General features: G+C 31.5%; 1 pseudogene; it reads right to left on the minus strand.

The window, feature by feature from the left end:
- LOC132056139 (proteinase inhibitor type-2 CEVI57-like) lies at positions 1-1,108 on the minus strand (annotated as a pseudogene).
- Positions 1,109-6,078: the final 4,970 nt, after the last annotated feature.

Genomic DNA, 6,078 nt, shown 5'->3' on the forward strand with positions numbered 1-6,078 from the left:
AAAAAAACTAGTGCTTCATTAAACCCTTGAACACCTTTGTGGAAAACAACTTTAATGCCCACATTACAGAGATTAGCATGACATGAGTGCATATATCGTCATGCTTTTCTTTCATGCATTAATAGACATACAACAGATTATTGATGAGAAATAAGCAGGGGCCTTATGCTGCGGAATTATAGCTTTGAGGCTCCCCGGTACAAAGTAAAGATCCATCATGACCATAAAGATTGCAACCCTCTCCTGCAGTGCAACAGTTGACGCAAACTTGATTAAGCTTGGCCAATCCAGAAGATGGGCAAGTCATGTATGCAACTCTATGGTCACATTCCAGAGTACAAGCCTTGGGTTCAGTACTCTCTCCTTCACAGACAAACTCGCCATCTTGACCGAAATAGTAGCAACCCTTGTACCCCGTGCAACAAGTGGTGCATCCTGTGGGATAAATTATCGTCTTTCCTTCTGAACGGGGACATTTTGAATAAGCAATTTGTGGATCACAATTCCTGGGACAAGAATTTGGTTTTTAGGGTCAGATTTTCCTTCACAAATAAAAGTTCCGTTAGCATTGTAATAGTTGCAACCCTTATAGCCTGAGCAACAATTGGTGCATATGGGATTTTCCGGACTTCCTTCTGAACGTGGGCATATCCCATAGACAAGATTACCGCATTCTTTTGTACAACCTTTGGCATGTTCCACCATGCTTACAACTAGAAACATTTCTACAACAAATATATATAAATTATACAGTAAGAGCTTTTTTATAATAATCATTGTCTATAACAATATTTTAGTATAACAACCAAGTCTTTTTTTGGAACCGATTTTCATGTTATGTTATGTTATATGTTCTCTGTAATAGCATTATAGAAACCAAAAAGTATTCGGACAAATAATGTCGTTAATTGTTATAAAAAGATTTGACTGTATTAAGGGAAAAACAAACACTTCTATACCAAAGAAGATCAAAGAGAAGAAGGACAAAAGAAAATCTTACCAAGAACAAGTAGGTGAGCGAGGAAACTAACTTTGTGAACAGCCATTATGAATTCTTTTTTGTGTTACCTTGTTTCTTTTTGTGTAAGGTGGGTCTATCCTCCTCCACCTATTTATAGTGAACGAGTGATCAATTAGAACCAAAAGATAGTCGGATTCATTCATTATTGGCTAATCAAAACTTTTTTTATATATTACTACTACTATACAGCCTCCTCAATTGATATAATTTTTGTAATTCAACTTGCTATATAAGTTTGGCAAGGTACTTGCCTTTGCTTCTTTGATTAATTATTTATCAAACGTGGTACTATTAGTGCTTGGTCGTAATTCTTCTACCAAACATTCATTAAATGATTTAAAGTTTTCACTGACATGAAAAATGCATTTTACAGTCATTTCATCTATAAGCTCATTAGATGTCCCTGATAAGTATTACTGATATTCTGATAAAAATGGTAAGTGACTTGCAAAAATAAATTTATACTTGTAGTGTAAGAATATTTACATTACCGTGTACTGTATAACTCAAATCCAACAACTAAGCCGCCCTTGCGCTTGAGTGCTGAGGATGAGAAGGAAACTATAATAAGAGATGCAGAGTGACAATATCATCTAGAAAAAAATTTAAATCTACAACTTGTTCAAGGAATACTCTTTCTGGACCTTTCAACAGTTCGAAAGTCTGTATAACAAATTATTGTAAGAGTTAAGGGTCAAAAACACATCTCAAGCATCACTTTTTTTTTTTTTTAAGTTTCTTACTAAACTATCAAGTGCGAGAGTTTCCTACCTAAACTAGTTAGCAAAACACAGGCTTGTCTCGAATTGGACTCTTATAACTAAATCGTTCTATACTCAATTAAGGAATAGAGTTCAAAAAGTTTTTATTTCATTGTTTAATCAATTATTTCCTATTGATTTTATTTCAGAAATCTAAAACAAAAAATGGATATTGAAGACGGTATGCCGCCACTTGAACTCGAACCGAGATGCATTAGCACTGCTTCCTAAGAGCAACGTGTCTACCAATTTCACCATAGCGGCCCGTCTTGAACTCATAATAGCCTATGAATAAGCAATCGTCGAGATTGAGGAAGCTATTTTAGTTTATTAAGGAGTCAAATGGATCAATAACAATAAAAAGTTGTTCAATTTGAAAGGGCGATTCCCGAAATGCCTTTCTGGATATTCCTCAATGTCCCGACTATTCATGAAATGTGAGAGGCAGATGATTAATCATCTGTTTCCAGAAGAAATCGAAGAATTTCTTGGGAATCCTACAAGATTCGTTCGTTCTTTTTTCTCTGATAGATGGTCAGAACTTCATCTGGGTTGGAATCCTACTGAGAGGTCATCTAGAGATCAGAAATTGTTGAGGAAACAACAAGATATTTCTTTTGTCCCTTCCAGGCGATCGGAAAAGAAATAAATGGTTAATATCTTCAAGATAATTATGTATTTACAAAATACCGTCTCAATTCATCCTATTTCATCAGATTCGGGATGTGATATGGTTCCGAAGGATGAACCGGATATGGACAGTTCCAATAAGATTTCATTCTTGAACAAAAATTCATTTTTAGATTTATTTCATCTATTCCACCGGAACAAGGGAGGATACACGTCACCCTACGATTTTGAATCAGAAGAGAGATTTTAAGAAATGGCAGATCTATTCACTCTATCAATAACCGAGCCGGATCTGGCGTATCATTAGTTGAGTTGTGTTTTGCTAACAAGTTTCAGTAGGAAACTCTCACACCTGATAATTCAGTAGAAAACTACAAAAAAAGTGACGCTTGAGGTGTGTTTTTAACCATTATCTCCATTTTTAATACTTTGTGTTGCCGTGCACATTTTCATTCTCATCATCTCATGACCTTCAATTGAAAACTTTTCATAACGTAATCATTTTGTCATTATCGTTTTTATCTTTGCTTTAAAACTAATTTCTAGGGATGATATCAATAACTCATGTTGTTGCTTTGTCTTCTATTATATCAATCATGATATTATCATGCCGATCGCCATTACCATCCTTCTTGATATTCATCTAACTGCATTCATTTTTTTTTTTTTTAATTCTTTGAAGGATCTGGCAAAACACAAGTAAATCAATGCCTTAAATATTGGCTGAATTAAAACGACGTGAAGTAGATTCATGTACCAGGCACACATCCTAAGCACACTTAGTTTGAATATCGAACAAGTTGAGAATTAACTAACCTTATTCCATTGTTTACATTAAAATATCGTGCCTAAATCCTATCATGTATTTGGTTGTATGTTTGTACCTATGGCGTGATGTAGTGGTGGATATTCTCTCTTCTATGTCTACATTGTCAAGTTGCAATATTAGTGTATCTATTTTGTGGAAAATTCTCAAAAAAAATAAAAAATCCAATATATTGGATAAGAATGAATAGCTTGGGAAGAAAAATCAAAATACTATTATCTTAAATGAAATATGCTGTGAATTGGATAAGAACGAATATTTCAAATGGCAACCTCTTATTGGTTCTCGTCTGTTTGATTTTCTGATACTTTTCAAAATAACCAAAAATAAAATACTAAATAAATATCCTAGACTAGAAAAGAATATAAGCAAACCCAAAGACTAAAGAAAAAAATAATCTAAAATCATTAGCTAATTTATTAAAAAGCTAGATTAAAAGAAAACACATTTTTGTAAATTTCTTTTTCTTTTGCAAATGAAAACATAATTTATATCTAAAATGCGACTATCTTTTATAGTTTTTTGATTTCTCAAATAAAACATAAAAAACTGAAATATAAGTCAAAAAGTCAAGATTAGACTTAAAAAATCTAGTGGTAAAAAGGTGTAAAACTCAGATTCGATTAAAAATTAAGTGTTTACACAGAACATAATTTGGCATATAGTATTGCGATAGCATATACGAAACACTAAGTTTGAATTTGAGACCTTATGATCTGAAGTCTTTGAAAAGACTATTGAATATATTTCATCTACATTAATCTATTTCAGTAAGACACTTTTTCTTTGAGTAAGATGGTGTAATATTCATAGATACTTTCTCTAATGAGTCATACGGCTTCCGTTAGTTCCTTGGTCCCAATTTAATAGAGAAAGCAATTTAATTATGAAAAATAACGGAGCACCTTAATCACCTGCTTAAGATTATATAATATATTGCAAGCTGACATAAAGAAATACATATTTCTGACTTCTGAGTAAATAATTTATTCGAGGCATCGCGCGCAAAGTCCAAACACCATTCACCAAGAGAAAATGTAGAAAACTATTGTCCTTTCAAACAATGTGAAAACAAGATCCTTACATCGTGCTCCAAGAAGAGTGTTATCCTTTCACAATTTTTTAATTATATCTAAGTAGTATTTATGAAGTTGCTTTGCACTCCGAGGAAACTTGATCTACCCCCTCCGTTCACTTTTACTTGTCCATTATGGACTTTGCTAGGAGTATTCACGGTTTGGTTAAAAACTGAGTCAAATCGAAAATCAAAACCAAACCGATATTTACTTGGGTTAGATTTGATTTGGTTTTGAATTTTTAAAAACCGATAATATTTGATTTGATTTTGGTTTTACTAAAATCAAACAGGAGAAAAAAACGAACCGAACTGACAAATTTCATACATAATTTGTATACACACACACACACACAAAATATATTAATTTTTATAAATACTTTTAAATAATTTATATACTTTTTAAGCAAAATTTTATTTATCTCTAATAGGCTAATGAACTTTATACCTTAAGTCGATTTTAAAAAAGAAATCCATGAATTCAAACTCATTTATTAAAAAAAATAACTATTGAGATTTACCTAGATTTATTTTTTGTATTTCTTATAAACTTTATTCACTTAATTAAAATCATAAATCCTAAGACATTTTCTCCATAATGCAAGAAACTGTAGCTACCACAATAAAAAGGTAATAACGGATTACGAATTGGAAAATGATAGAAATAACGGATTATGAGATGGAAATGATAGAAATTTCTCTCCTAATTGTAGGAAAAAAACATGAAAAAGAAAAATACCGTTAATTGTCTTAAAAATTGAAAAAGTGACCCAAACCGACTACAATCAAACTGATGGATATGTAGTATATTTGGTTTGGTTTGGTTTTAATAATTTTAAAATCGACTAGATTAGTTTGGTTTTGATTTTCACCCAAATTAAAACCGATCAAACCGACCCATGAACACCCCTAGACTTTGCACACTCTTAAAAAATAATAAATGAAGTACATATTTTACCATTCCATATTAATTGGTGTATAATTGTATTGGATTTAAAAAATAATTTGGAATGAGTAATTAATACTAAACAAATTACTTTTCTCTTGATATGCAAAAAGTAAATAAGTAAAAGTGAAAATTTATTTTTGAAATAACGGACAAGTAAAAGTGAACAGAGAGAGTACAAAGTTACGCAGAGGGAGCAGAAAGTTACATCTTTCAATAATTAAATAATCATTAATTATTGGTCAAATGTAAGGTGATCCAGCAGACGATATTTTTATGGCATAACTTTGTCATATTATCCACTAATTTAATTGTCCCACCAATCTTTTAAGGGAGATTCTAATGATTAAAAAAAGTAAAATTTACTTGGCATAGGTTCCATTATTACCTATTTATGGAACATAACTAAACTTTTCAATAATTATATTTAGTAGCTAAAATATATCATATTTACTTCACATAGCTACCATGTTTTTACCACTCATCTGATAACTTCCCACTCCCCTAAATTTAAGCAAAAAAAAAAACGTGTCTCTCTCCTTCATCCTAAATAGACGCCATTATTCACCATATCCATTACTTTCATCCAATTTCAAATCGCTTTTCAATTATTCAACTTCCTTTTATATCTCTAATTAACTACTCATTGATTTCTCTCACGTTTCAAATCTAATTCCCAAAATAAAGTAAGATTCTATACAGATTTTTATTTTTTACCGTGTATTTAACCTATATTTTGGGTTTTTTTTTTTCGTTTGAATCGGGAATGCAAGTCTAAGTAAGTAACTATTTGTTCTTGGTTGCTTTTTCTTAGATTCA

The sequence above is a fragment of the Lycium ferocissimum genome, chromosome 5 (assembly GCF_029784015.1).
Source record: "Lycium ferocissimum isolate CSIRO_LF1 chromosome 5, AGI_CSIRO_Lferr_CH_V1, whole genome shotgun sequence".
NCBI lineage: Eukaryota > Viridiplantae > Streptophyta > Magnoliopsida > Solanales > Solanaceae > Lycium > Lycium ferocissimum.